At 40.3% G+C, this 15,209-nt stretch overlaps 1 pseudogene; it reads left to right on the top strand.

Annotated features, from left to right (window-relative positions):
- LOC132069224 (vacuolar-processing enzyme-like) overlaps positions 1 to 11,308 on the top strand; it is a 37,018-nt pseudogene extending 25,710 nt beyond the window's left edge.
- The last annotated feature ends 3,901 nt before the right edge of the window (positions 11,309 to 15,209 follow it).

Raw genomic sequence — 15,209 nt, 5'->3', positions numbered from 1 at the left:
TTTCTTCAAGGAATTTGGCTCGGTTAAAGGAAGTTCACTCAACACCGGACCAACACACAACATTAGATAACTCTTTCCTCTCTAGTTTCTATTGTCATTACTTGTTAATATATACCATTGTCTACTCGTTACTACCTTATATTATTATTAAATCTAGCCGCATATCCTATACATCACTTACAAATTTAATTGTTATCCACTATTTGGGGGTAAATAGTTTGGCACCCACCGTGGGGCATAGGATAATAGTGGTGGTTTAATCTTTGCTACTTCTTTTTTCACTTGTTGTTTAAAGAATTTGCAGATTTGCACAGAAAACGTATGAAATGGCAAGCAGCGGTCACTCCGATCATGTGAACAACAACGAGATAGTTGCTGAAAAGGAGAACAACAGCAGGTTACGAAACCCACCTGCGGATCTAGCCGACCCAAATGCAGTCAACTCAAGAGAAGGCCTCAACCGGTAGAATACCGTTAATCAGGAGAACGTCGCCTTTACGACCACAGATCCTTTGAATACTCATAACTCAATTACTTTGTCTCGAGCTCAAGGCTGGAAAACACCGGATATGCCGGATGATATTAACTTACGTTTAATATTTGAAATGTTGCAGGAACAAGGGATCGCCATAGCCGAACAAGGGGTTGCCATAGCTCAACTTCAGAGCAAAGACGACAAAGTAGCTTCGGCAAAGCCAAACGGGGTTATCGAACCAAGGTGGGAGGAAGCACAGATAGTCGAGAGCAACGGATCCGGAGTCGGTTCGTCTACCGAGGTTTTGAAGATACTCGAGACTTTGGCAAAACGGGTCAATTCAACGGAGAAAAGAGTGGAAACATATAACTCTCGAGTGGATCAGATCCCGGGAACACCCCCGATCTTGAAGGGACCGGATTCAAAGAGATACATTCAAAGGCCTTTCCCTCTGAGTACGGCCTCAAAATTGATCCTGAAGAGGTTCAAGATGCCGGATATTCCAAAGTATGATGGGACCATAGACCTGTAGGAGCACATGACCTCGTACATTTGTGCCATAAAAGGCAACGACGTCGAAAAGGATGAAATAGAGTCGGTATTCTTTGAAAAAGTTTAGTGAAACATTGTCCAAAGAGGCATTGACTTGGTACGACCATCTGCCCAAAGGTACAGGTCAGAAAGGCGGACATTTTTAGGATCGCCCAAAGAGATAATGAGCTGCTACGAGAATTCGTGAATCGATTCCAAAGGGAATAGATGGAACTTCCCCCAGTCTCGGAAGAATGGGCAGCACAAACTTTCACAAAAGGGCTCAATCCCCGAAGCTCAACTGCCTCATTCAAATTAAAGGAGAACTTGTTGGAATACAAGGTAGTAACTTGGGCAGATGTCCATAATAGGTACGAGTCCAAGATTCGGGTAGAGGATGGTCAACTTGAACTCCCTCGGGTCCAGTAAATGGAAGCAGGAACTCTGAAAGGTCAAGGAGAAATTATGAAACGCAGACACGGCCATCGAGAGAAATATATCGACCATATTCTCAACCGGAGAAATCCAACTTTAGATCGGATAAAACAAGAAACAGCCCTAGCCATCTCTCGAGTAAAGGCAATAAGCGAGCCGATCGTGGGTCAAACAGCCGAGGGTTGTTATTTAGAAGTGATGCTTGTAGTTCGGTCAACAATGGAGATATACCGAGGTTATCAGAGTACAACTTCAACATCAACACATCAGACCTTGTCTTGACTATCGATCATATCACAGAAGCCAGATGGCCAAAACCGTTGAGATCCGACCCAGGTCAAAGGTATCCGAACGTGATGTGTGAGTATCATGAGACTCATGGTCATAGTACCGAGGATTGTCACCAACTAAGGGAAGAGGTGGCTCGGTTGCTGAAAAATAGTCATCTTCGAGAATTCCTAAGTGAGTGAGCCAAAAGCCACTATAAAGGAAGGGAAAATCACAAAAGGGCCGAGCCCGTGGAACCACAACATGTGATCAATATGATAATCGGAGGAATGGATGCACCACGTAGACCGGTGATGAAAAGAACAAAGGTCTCGATTGTACGAGAAAAATAGACCGGGATTACACACCCTAGGGTTCCATCTCCTTCAACGACGAGGATGTAGAAGGCATCATTCAGTCGCACAATGATGCATTGGTAATTTCTATTCTTGTTTTTAAATGTCCGGTTAAACGTATTTTGATTGACCCAGGTAGTTCAGCCAACATTATCCGATGGAGAGTGGTGGAGCAACTGAAATTACTGGACCATATCGTTCCGATAGCTTGGGTGTTCAGTGGATTCAATATGGCAAGTGAAACTATAAAGGGAGAAATCTCTTTGCCGGTCAACATTGACGGGACTATACAGCAGACAGTGTTCTACGTCATCGAAGGGGATATGAAATATAATGCTTTACTTGGCAGACCGTGGATTCATAGCATGAGGGCAGTACCATCGACATTACACCAGTTGTTGAAGTTTCCCACCCCGGAAGGGATAAAAACTGTCCGTGGCGAGCAACCCGCAGCAAGGAAAATGTTCGCGATCGAAGAAGCTCCTTTCATTTCAAAGAAACCGGTTCAAAGGGATAGCGAGCCAATTAAAGATAAGAACGTTAAATAGCAACTAAAGAATGCGGGCTCGAAAAGGGAGCAGAAGGAAACGGACCTGGGTAGTGAAAAGGATGATTTCGGTGTGCCCAGGTCGTTCGTATTACTGGATGACTCGGATGCAACCAAATCTACCGTGGAAGAGTTGGAGCAGATCATCTTATTTGTGCATTTGCCAGATAGAAAGGTATACCTGGGCACGGGGTTAACCTCGGAGCTCAGGAACAAGTTAATTAAGTTTCTTCAAGCTAATGCCGATTGTTTTGCGTGATCCCATATAGACATGACAGGTGTACCACAAGAAGTAACAACACATAGGCTCAGCCTCGATAGAAAATTTGTTCTAGCAAAGCAGAAAAGAAGACCGATGGCCGAGGCCAAACATACCTTCGTCAAAGATGAGGTAAAGAAGCTTTTGAAAATTGGTTCTATCCGAGAGGTAAAATATCCAGACTGGCTAGCTAACGTCATTGTGGTACCGAAGAAAGGTAACAAATTTAGAATGTGCGTTAATTATAAGGATCTAAACAAAGCATGCCCGAAGGATTCATTCCCTATGCCTCACATCGATTGAATGATTAATGGGACGGCCGGACATGAGATGTTAAGTTTCCTCGATGCTTACTCCGGGTACAACCAGATCCGGATAAACCCGGAGGATCCAGAGAAAACTTCTTTCATTACCCGATATGGGACTTATTGTTACAATGTCATGCCATTCAGGTTAAAAAATGCCGGAGCAACTTACCAATGCCTAGTTAACCGAATGTTCGAAGAACAGATAGGTAAAACAATAGAAGTTTACATTGATGACATGTTAGTCAAGTCCCTGGAAACAGAGGACCATTTAAAACATTTGCAGGATACCTTCGATGTACTTCGCAAATTCAACATGAAGTTGAACCCGGAGAAGTGTGCTTTTAGAGTCCGATCCAGCAAATTTTTGGGCTTTATGGTATCAAACCAGGGGATTGAAATTAACCCGGACAAAATCAAAGCCATTGAGGATATCGAAGTGGTAAACAATGTCAAGGCAGTACAAAGACTGACCGAAAGGATAGTAGCTCTGAGCTGGTTCATCTTGAGGTCATCAGATAAAAGTCACTGTTTCTTCTCCCTGTTAAGAAAGAAGAATGACTTAGTTTGGATACCGTAATTCCAAAAGGCCTTGCAAGAATTGAAGCGGTACTTGTCCATCCCGCCCCTGCTACACACACCGAAGGCAGATGAACAACTATTTCTATACTTAGCAATGTCCGAGGTGAAGCGGGTACGCAATTTCCAATCTATTATATGAGTAGGACATTAGGAGATGTGGAGACCCATTATCCGCACCTCGAAAAGTTAGCTTTGGCATTGGTGAGTGCTTCGAGAAAGCTAAAACCTTACTTTTAATGCCATCCCATATGTGTAGTAACTACTTACCCGTTAAAAAATGTCATGCATAAACCAGAGCTATCGGGTAGGTTGACCAAATGGGCCGTAGAGATTAGCGGATATGATACTGAGTATAAGCCTAGAACAGCTATTAAATCTCAAATCTTAGCTAATTTTGTAGTAGACCCCGCCATGATCCCCGAGGTAGAGAAGAGCTTTTGTTAACCTCGGGAAAGGCTTGAGTATACGGTCTCTACATACGGACGGGGCGTCGAACCTAAAAGGTTCGGGTTGGGCATTGTTCTTAAGGCCCCCGCCGATGACGTCATTAGACAATCAATCAGAACTATAAAATTGACTAACAATGAAGTCGAGTATGAGGTTATGATTGCATGTTTAGAATTGGCTCGAAGTTTGGGGGCCGAAGTGATCGAAGCAAAATGGGACTCTCTCCTGGTCGTGAACTAAGTCAATTGTGTCTTTGAGGTCAAGGATGAACAAATGCAAAGATACTTGGAAAAAGCTCAAGTAATATTGCATCGGTTTAAAGAATGGACTATGCAACATGTACTGAGGGAGCAGAACAGCGAGGCGGATGCGTTAGCCAACTTAGGCTCCTCGGTTGAAGCGGAAGAGTTCAATTCTGGCACAGTCGTCCAATTGATGAACTCGGCAGTGAAAAATGGTCATACCGATATAAATGCAATGGGTCTGACATGGGATTGGCGCAACAAATATATCAACTACTTGCGCAATGGAAAACTCCCAAATGACCTAAAATAATCAAGATCTCTTCGAACCAAAGCGGCCCGATTCTGTTTGGTAGACGATCAGTTATATAGCCGGTCTTTTTTCGGGCCCCTGGCTAAATGCTTGGGACCCGGAGAAACGGACTATGTGATGAGAGAAGTCCACGAAGGAACCTGCGGTAACCACTCCGGTGCTAAAGCCTTGGTTCGGAAGGTCATCAGAGCAGGGTAATATTGGAACCAGATGGAGGAGGACGCGAAAAGCTTTGTCCGTAAATGTGATGGGTGCCAAAAGCATACGCTAATGATACACCAGCCGGGGTAGTTACTGCACCCGGTCTTGTCCCCTTGGCCATTTATGAAATAGGGAATGGATATCGCCGGTCCTCTGCCATGGGCCCCAGGTAAGGCTCGTTTTATTTTATTTATTAATGATTATTTTTCAAAATGGGTTGAAGCGCAGGCTTTTGAGAAAGTTAGAGAGAAGGAGGTTATTAACTTCATATGGGATCATATCATTTGTCGATTCGGCATCCCGACCGAGATAACTTGTGATAACGGTCCTCAGTTCATTGGCAATAAAGTTAATAACTTCCTCGAGGGGTTGAAGATCAAAAAAAATATGTCAACTCCATATCACCCGAGTGCAAACGAACAGGCGGAATCCACGAACAAAATCATAATTCAAAATCTAAGGAAACGGTTAGAGATGTCAAAGCACAAATGGAAGGAAGTGCTACCGGAGGTATTATAGGCCTACAGAACGACGTCAAAGTCAAGCATGGGAGAAACGCCATTTTCATTAGTCTACGGAGCTAAGGCTCACACATCTCTGTAGAAGTTGGTGAACCGAGTCTGCGGTTTCGATACGCCACCAGCTGGTCAAACGAAGAGGCTATGGCCGTAAAACTTGACTTAACGGACGAACTACGCGAAAATGCAACGGTCCATTTAGCAGCTCAAAATAAACGAATGGAGAGGTACTACAACCGAAGGACAAACCTTTGACATTTCCAAGTTGGGGACTTAGTACTCTGGAAAATTACCCTGCACACTAAGAACCCCGATGATAGAAAATTGGGCCCGAACTGGGAAGGGCTGTATAAGGTAACCGGAATAACGGGCAAGGGGTTGTATCAGTTGGAAACCGTAGACGGTCAACAGCTACAGAACAACTGGAACGTGGCTCATTTGAAGAAATATTATTGTTGAGGTATGGTCCATTAACATTTGTGATTATTTTAAAAATTCTCACCTATCTTTTTTTGCAGAAGTCATATCGAGATAAATTCCGAAGGTATTAGAACTAGGTCTGAAAACACGTGTTGCACTCTTTTTCTTAGCCCGATTTTATCCCGAAGTGGGTTTTCCGGCAAGGTTTTTAACGAGGCAACAAGTACAGCGTGTTACCCTATGAAGATGAGGCTAAGAGCCCGAAAGTCCGAGGCCAGATAAACACTGGGGACTGGATAGTGTTTCTCCGTTCATACTTCTCGAACAAACACTAGGGGACTATACCCCCACCAAGACCGAAGAAGAGCTCACCGAAGCAAAACAAGAAACGAAGTCAAGATCCGAACAATTTTTATTTTTTCTAAATACCCGAACCTTTTTGTTTTAGGTTTCAATATAAGGGCCAAACAATAGAACGAATTGTGCCCAAGTAGTGTCACTACCGCAAAGAGTAGAAAGGATTGGGTGAAATCCGTAGTTTTGTATGAGATAAGCATTTGAAATATGAAGATAAATACTAATATGAAGATAAATACTTCCAAAAAGTATGTCCTAAATTTGTTCTTTTGATTAAATATAACCCTCGACTGGGGACTGTCGTCATAAGATCGACAAAGGCAAAAAGGTTGTAGTTAACCGAGCCCAATTCCCTTTTAACACAAGAATGGGAACTGCCGTCATAAAATTGACAAAGGCACGAAGTTTATGGTACCCGAACCTAACCCACTAAAGACAAACAGTCGGAAGAAGGTCAAATAATTAAAGACCTCGACTTAAATGCCCGAGGTGATTCGGAAAGGTCCGAATTCACAAAGTATAAAAAGGCTCCGCGAGCAAGCCATCTATAAGTCTTCGATCTAGAGGTAAACCGAACAAAATGAAGCCCATAACCGGTGAGTTAAAGATTGGCTCAATTCGGATAAAAGCTTAGGGCCAAGTCCCGATCACTCATTTTTTAAGCAAACGTACAAAGCAAATATCATAAATTATATTCGACTCAAAGATCGAAGAAAATAATGGCAAAAGGGAAATATGCATTTTATATATGGAATAGCAAATAGAAGCTTTACACTTAGGATTTTTTACATGATCATAAACAAAAAACAAAAAAGGCTCGTGCAGGCTCTATTTTACTCGGTATGAGATGAACCCGAGTTCTCAGAAATGGTCTCTTCGGAATTATCTTCGGAGCTATCCTCAAGGGCTTTCTTAGCTTTATCCTCGATCATCCTCCCATCGAGTATACGAGCCGGGATATCTTTCATACCCCGTTCAACTTGCTCGAGTGTAACCCTCCGGGATTTCCACCTCTCTTGTTCAACTAAAAATGTAGAACGAGCCTCGGCGGCCTCTACATCTTTACAAGCTTCCACCAGATCAGCTTGAGCTTTCTTCAGTCTCTCCTCTAGCTTGGACTTCATGTCAATAAGAGTGATCCGAACCTCGTTGATAGATGCCAGTTCAGTCTGAAGAGTATTATTGGCTAGAATAGCCTCCTCGAGCTGACCCTTAAGCTCATCATTGATCCGGGCACGTGTCTCGGCCTTTTCTTTGAATAACCTCAACTTTTCCTTCTCGCCGGCTCTCTCGGCCTCGAGTTGCCGAATCTTCTCTTCTCTTTTTTCAGCATCGACCTTGACAGAATCAAGCCATTCCCTTAGTTGGGCGATAGTAGCTTCAAACTCACCAAGTTTGGTGACAAAATCAGTATTCTCTCGGCTGAGGTTTTTGTTATCCCCGTCCAGAAGCTTGTTCTTTTCGACTGCGTCGTCGAGCTCAGCCTTTAAACGAAGGTTCTCTCTTTTTGCTGCTTCAAGCTCGGATTGAAGATTCGGGGGAGCGGTGGCCCGGCTCGGCTCATCCTCTTTTTCTCGCAAGAGAAGTTTGAACTTCTTGGTTTCTCGGCTTTGAGCATCTAGCTGGGCCTTCAATTCATCCACCAAGTGCTGGGCTCGGACAAAGCCTTCATTCACAAGCACGACACTCCGAAAAAGAAAAGTAAATGAAGATAAAAGATCAACGAACGAAAACAAAGAACTATACGTCGGGTGCTTTAAAGATACATAGGAATATTTACCCGATTACCGGCATGCATGCCCTCATTTATAAGACACTGCCACGGGAGTCCTTCCATTTTCTCCTTGTCCGAATCTGAAACAAGAGGTCTTAGAAAACTAGCAACCCCCACGGGGCGAGATAAAAAACTACGATCCTCGGGGATGGTGACTACGGCCGACCTCGTCCTCCTCGGTTCTACACTCGAGGCCGGGAAAATATCAACAAGTTTTGATCTCGAACCTGACTCAGTAGACCGGCTGGCAACCCTCGTTGCTCGAGAAATACGGAGGTGACCAAACCCCGAAGCTTCCCCCGTAGTAGGAGGAGTATCGGCAAGCATATCATCAAGGTTCTCCTATCCCGAAGAAGGAGCAGGAGGAGAAACCGAAGCTGTGTCAGCCGTTGTCCTTTCCTAGGCCGCAGTAGCTGGTTCCACACTTGGCGGCAAGTCGGTAACCGTTGTAATCTCGACCTCATGAGCCGTTTCGACCCTTTGGGCCGTCTCGGTCCCTGAAGTTGGGCCGGTCCTTCTAGGCTTTTTTACCAAGGGCGCTGCCTCAGGTGAGGCGTCACCTGAAATATAATAAATTTAACGGACCTTAGTGGAATCGGAGCTTGGATATACTCGGTTACTGGAGGAATAGGAACCTCATCCTCCCCACCTGTAATCGGAGTCGAAACCTCGACCGGAGCAGCCTCGAACCCGGTAGTAGCAGCAACTGAGGGTCCTGACTCGACTCTTTGAATCATTATGTCGGGTTTGGGTTCGTCCCTCAGACCCCGAACATCATCCCTCGATCTTTTCTTCTTCTTTTGGCCCTTAGTTGAGGGTCTCCTCTTTTTCTTCTCAACCGCAGCAATAAGCCGAGCTGACCCTGTTGTGTCAAAATCTTCACCCGGTGTTACGGGCTCGTCCACTGGTGCCGGTCATGGTTCCACAGAACCTTTGCCCAAACCTGGGTATCGGAAGGTTAAGTGAAGAAAAGACGAGACAGAAAAAATATGACAAGGGTCAAAGGAAAGGAAAGATTACCGTGGTTTTGCGCAACCCACCGGTCACGGGACAAATCTGCCCATGTCCGTTCTTCGTGCAAATGTTGGCCGATGATTGCTTCAATCCATTCGGCAAAACCCGAAATAGTGGGTGGAAGCCATGCCTCGGCTGTAATATTGGAAAAGTTTAAAAAAAATGTGAAGAAGAAATGCTCGAAGGTACGTGGAAAAGGCAAATCTAAGAAACTTACGTTTGTCATTCCACTTCTCAGGAAAAGGCATATAGTCGGCCGGTATAATGTCTGTGGTCCTAACCCGGACAAAACGCTCGAGCCAGCCTCTATCCCTGTCCTCGTCAACACTGGAAAGAATTGGATTTTTGCCTCGTTTGGAGACCTTTATCACACCCCCGCGAAAGATTCTCGGGCAATATAACCGAATGAAGTGTGCCAACGTGAATTCTTTGTTGACATTATTCGCCAAAAGACAGAGATAGGCCATGGCCCTCTAGATATTCGGGCCAATCTGGGCAAGGCACACATTATATGTTTGGCACATCTCGAGAATAACCGGATCAATCGGAGGGTTGAACTTGAGAGTAAACGGATACGTATAAACGTATAGAAACCCTTCTTTGAAATCGGTGACAGATTCGTCATCACCAGGAACAAAAATTTGTACGGGGCGGTTGTCCCAACCACACTCAGCCCGAACTCGGGGAAGATGCTCTTCTGTGATCGACGAGGGGTAATGTCTTACATTGAAACCTCGGTCCGAAGTCTGCACCGCTTTTTCAACAGCAAATTCGTGGTTGAAATTGGGCTTCGACGGTATTATGTCTTTGGCCGTTGGTTGAAAAAGTACTTTACCCCGTGGTTTGGAAGCAAGCTAGGCATTCGGGGAAGAAACCGAGGGTATGTTCTGGGAAGCAGAGTCGGTGTTCGTTGACATTTTGATCAAATAAGAAGATATGAAGATCAAGTATGCAGATTCAAAGGATTCAAAATGAAGATTGGAAGGCTTGAGTTGAAGGTATAAAGATTTGAAACCCAATAGTATGAAGATATGAAGATTTAGAGATGAACAAAATGGAGTTAGCAGAAATTCAAGAAGATTTGCTGGAAAAAGAAGAAGATTGTGGGACCCCGAAGGAATTTCCTTAACAACTTCTTCAAAATACGAAGATACCGAAGCAAATAAAGTGAAGAGCAAGAACTAACTGAATGGTGAAAGGTGAAAAATAGAGAAATGACCGTAGCACGCCTTATATAGGCAAACCTCTGCGACGGGTACTGAATCCGACCAACCGGGAAAGGACACGTGTTCGAAAAATTAATGAGACGTGACTAGAAGCGACGTGACCCTAAGGCGGTTACCGAGGCTAGCCATCCGAAAGGGGACACGTGGCCGAAGTCAGAAGGATGTGACATGAAGAAGCGTTTCAGTTTTCCGCTTATTTTCGAGGATTGAATAAACTTACTGAGGAAGTTTTTTCTTTTTTTCCACTTCCCGTCACTTCACTGTAACTTTGATCCGGAAAGTGTGGGGACTATCTGTATACGGTAAAAATCGGACAGACTTGTATCCGAGGGAAACCGGAGTAAAGTCTAGACCCAAGGGGTCACGAACATGATCAACTCTGCTTCAACACCGAGGGTATTTCACCGGACACGGTAAATCCGAGCCTAAATAGCACGCTCTGCATGGGCTCGAAAAATCTGTTATGGAGCAGGCCACGCGTCACCCGACCGTTCCGCCACTTGCGCTGACAATAGTACGGGTGTCAGACCATACGGACCAGCCTTATCCATTTTAGGGTTTTACTAGAAAGGCTTTTTGGCATTGTACTAAGGCCCATTTATTGCTACCTATAAATAGAGGGCTATCCCTTCCTTTTTTAGGTTAGCTTTTCACTATTCACGAAATTGTAATCAGCTAAGGATCATAATTATTTCTTCAAGTAATTTGGCTCGGTTAAAGGAAGTTCACTCCACACCGGACCAATACACAGCATTGGATAACTCTTTCCTCTCTAGTTCTATTGCCATTACTTGTTAATATATACCATTGTCTACTCGTTACTACCTTACATTATTATTAAATCTAGCCGCATATCCTATACACCACTTACAAATTTAATTGTTATCCACTATTTGGGGTTAAACAAACATTTGAGCCACATTGTGGATCGTTAAGTAGCTACGGCAGGAAACACATTCGTGGATTTGCTAACATGTGCAATGCTGGAATTCAAAGGGACCAAATGGCTGTAGCAGCAAAACAAGCATGTTCTCCTTAATTAGGGAATTAATTAATGTTATGATGAATAATATCGCTGCTTCTTTATTAATAGAACGTGTTGTGGGTGAAAACATTTAGCATCTACGTACTGAAGCAATGTATAAAATAACTAATCTTCTATATATGTTTCCCTGTTGTGGAGGAATACTAATTCTATCTCTATCAAGAATAATTCATGGTTTACTTAATTTGATGACTATTTTGTAGCTTCAATTAGGTCACTCATCTTTAAAAAAATTGTAGCTCAATTATGACATGCTTAATCCACAGGCAGTAATTATATACCCACGATTGTTTTTCTAACGGACTAGTTTTAGCGTACGTGTGTTGCACGTGTGTATCGCGTATATATTTATAAGAAGAAAAAAATGCTGAAATAGGGCAAAGACTTATCAAAAAGTCGAAGTTGTGAAGCTGGAAGTTGTAGACTTCAAAAATTATGCGACTTGGCTTTTGGTTACTTTAACGCGAATTTGTTGTTTAATCAACTCAAATATAACCTCTGTTGGAAACCCAAATCCTATTATATTTGAAAGTAAAATCTTCTAACGGAGTCATCCTATACCTACAACACATTCAAAGTATTAAATGTTACCAAGAACCAAATGCATCATATATTAAAAATAACTCAATTTAGTATTCAAGAACAGAAAATTTACCATAATTCTATTTTTGAGTATCCCGAATTGAAAGTTTTGTGGACACCTATCAAAACGAAACATATGAGATAATTTGAAAAGACCGACAAATATTGTAACAATTAATATAATTTGAAAACTTGATAAGATGTAGCGCTCACCAATGAAGGCAAAGTAGACACTAATAGAAGTATAAGTATTACTATATTAAAGAGAACTTAAGAATGTAAAACATGAATAATAAAAAGAAATTAGATGGATGTTGCTACGCACATGCAAATATATGCGGTCGTACAAAAAATATAGGATTTTAAAGTCCAGATATCGTACTCATAGGGACTTATGATTAACTATTTACTAAATTAAACTAATGTTAATTATATAACAAAGAATTAAATCCAAAGATATAATTATTAGCTAACTAAAAATAAAATAAAACAAATAATGAACCTCAACCAAGAAAGAGCGAGTTTTTATCGGAGAAGAGATAGATCTAGGACTATGACCACTAACAATCCAGTTGAGTCTTAAAATTGTTCTACCTATGGGTTACTAGTTGACGGGTTAATTATAACTTTATCAGTATCTTCCGAATTGCTCAGAAGCCTGTAGATGCTACTATAATGCCTATATTCCTATGGTCGTCAGAGGTAACAAGAACGCATTTACTTCTCCGTATTCAACTAAGCAAGGCTAAAGGGTATATTCCTATCCTCATTAGCGAAACGATTATATCGAACAAGCTCTATTTATTCTTATTACGCATGAAAATTCCCTATCCCTAATTCAATTCACACGCCACAGATAGTGTCTAACTATTTCGTCAAATAATCAAACAATTAAGATCAAGAATAAATAAATAACCCAAAGATGGAAAATCATAGATAGAAACGATAATCAAACCACAACTTTCATGTTTGTGTTAAAACCCTAGAACTATAATGTTTAGCTCCACATAGACATGGAGGAAAAACAACAAATCATCCGAATAAAAACATAAAAACTAGTACTACAGAGAAGAGAAGGTAAAAAGAAGGTAAGCTCTCTCTAAGTTCAAAGTTATGAACTAAGGGTTTTAAGTTATCCAAAGTTATGTATAAACCATGTAAAATATATATTTATAGACGCTTTTTCAAATCCAAATAGGATCGGGAAATCAGGAAAAAGATTCAGAGGCGTGCTCTCTCGCGTCAGTTCAAAGTTATGAACTAAGGGTTTTATTGCATTAGTTATCCAAATATGTATAAACCGGTTTGGTTGTAAAATATATATTTATAGACAACCAATTCTCTTCTACATTCTTCAAAGGCTTGCTTTTCAAATCAATTTGTACTTGTTTTTAAAAATCAAATCCAACCATAGGATCATGAGTATTAATCATTAGTTCATCACGCCTCTATTCCTTCGCAACCCTTGCATTTATTAGATTGGGCTTGGATTCTTCATCTTGGACATTATTCTTTTAAAATATAAATAAGTACCAAAATATATTTAATAATTAAAAAGGTATAAAATATCTTTAATTATTTATGAAAAGTTAATATTTGACATATAAATAATTAAATTTTATATATATAATTATCATTTATGTGAAGTCTGTTATTTACCTTATTTTTTTACTGAAATATATAGCTTCGTTCACCAAATATCGTTTTCAAAGCCCTTTTTAAAAGGCCACCAAACCAAACCAAATGAAAATTTTTATCTAACTTTTTTATTTTTGGAAAATTTTATTTTTTTATTTAATTTTTGTATCCTTTATATTTCCAATTGCAGTTAAACTTCAATTGCATTACTTCCTCCTTTGCCACATACACAAGCGTTAATTGTCACAAAATCATGCCTCTCTCTCTTCTCCCCTTATTTAATTCCCACATGTTAGCATACTTCAATAGTTCAATTGTTCAATCTTTTGCACTTCTGCCACGTAGACAACTCGTAGTGCACTTCTTTAAGCTGCTTGCTTCAATTCAAATCAATTTGCACTTGTTACCTTTAAAAAATTTTCTTCATCCAACCATTATATCATGAGTATTAATCATTAGTTCATCACGCCTCTATTCCTTCTCGCAACTTCACGCGTTTCCTTCGATTTGCTCCAAATTTCTTCATCTTCACACCATTTTATTCCTTCATTATAGAAATATAATATTAAGCACAATTCAATATATTTAATACTCAAAAAACAATTAAAAATACTAAAATGTGAGTGCATTTTTAGGCCGAACATCAATGACCGTACTTTGATTCATGAGACTTAAGATAACAAACCTATGGATGAGCTCAAGAGGAAAATATCATTTACGTGAAGTCTGCTATCAACCTTAACCAAATAACAACCTTTTACTGAAATATATAGCTTCGTTCACCATCAACCATCAACCATGAGCTCATATTGAGCCCTTTTTAATAAGGCCATCAATGTAGCCGACATCCTTAAAGATTGAAATAATGTATGATAGTTTTTTATTTAAGGTTTAAACTTTTGAAAAGAAGTTACCCGTCTAGTTAATAATTGGAGAATCGTTCAATTATGTAAATTAGAACAATAGGGATAACATGAGTCGTAGCGGAAGTAAAATTAAGTTGCAACTTAAATAGTTCTATTATTATTAGTTGAACTCTAAAATCGTACATATTGAGTAGTCCTAAATATCGGAGTATTATATAAGGAAAAGTAACATGGAAATAATTATGAATATGCTACATAATTCAAAAAAGTAAATCCTTTTATAATGTAAATCTTATTTGATTTTTAAGTCCTAAATATTATTAGTTTCTACATAGTTTAAATAAGGAAAGATTTAATAATCAAAACTTTAGTTGATTTCAAATTCACAAATAGTAGGAAAATAATTAAATTGCGATCTTAACCAATATGAAAACTATTTTTACATGGTAAAAAAGGCAAATGACATTTTGCTGAGGTGCTTCGTGTTTTTGCTTTTTTTACCCTTCGTAATTGCAATTTATATTAGATAAAATAGTAATTTAATTATTTTTCTAATATTTAGGAATTTGAAATCGGCTAAAATTTTGATTATTAAATCTTTCCTTAATTAAACTATATAGAAACTAATAATATTTAGGAATTTAGAATACGGCGTTGCACCTGTAGCCTAGCAATTATTGCAAAATTTATATTTAAAAGTAATGATTTTTTAATATATGAATAACTTAAAAACATTTAATTAACTTATAAATAAAATTTAAAGCTTACAAAAGTGCAGATTTTAGACGCAACAAAGATTCCTAGATGTT

The sequence above is a fragment of the Lycium ferocissimum genome, chromosome 9, assembly GCF_029784015.1.
Source record: "Lycium ferocissimum isolate CSIRO_LF1 chromosome 9, AGI_CSIRO_Lferr_CH_V1, whole genome shotgun sequence".
Taxonomy (NCBI): Eukaryota; Viridiplantae; Streptophyta; class Magnoliopsida; order Solanales; family Solanaceae; genus Lycium; species Lycium ferocissimum.
Note: the sequence above shows the minus strand (reverse complement) of the source record. Positions and strands in the feature narration are given on the sequence as shown.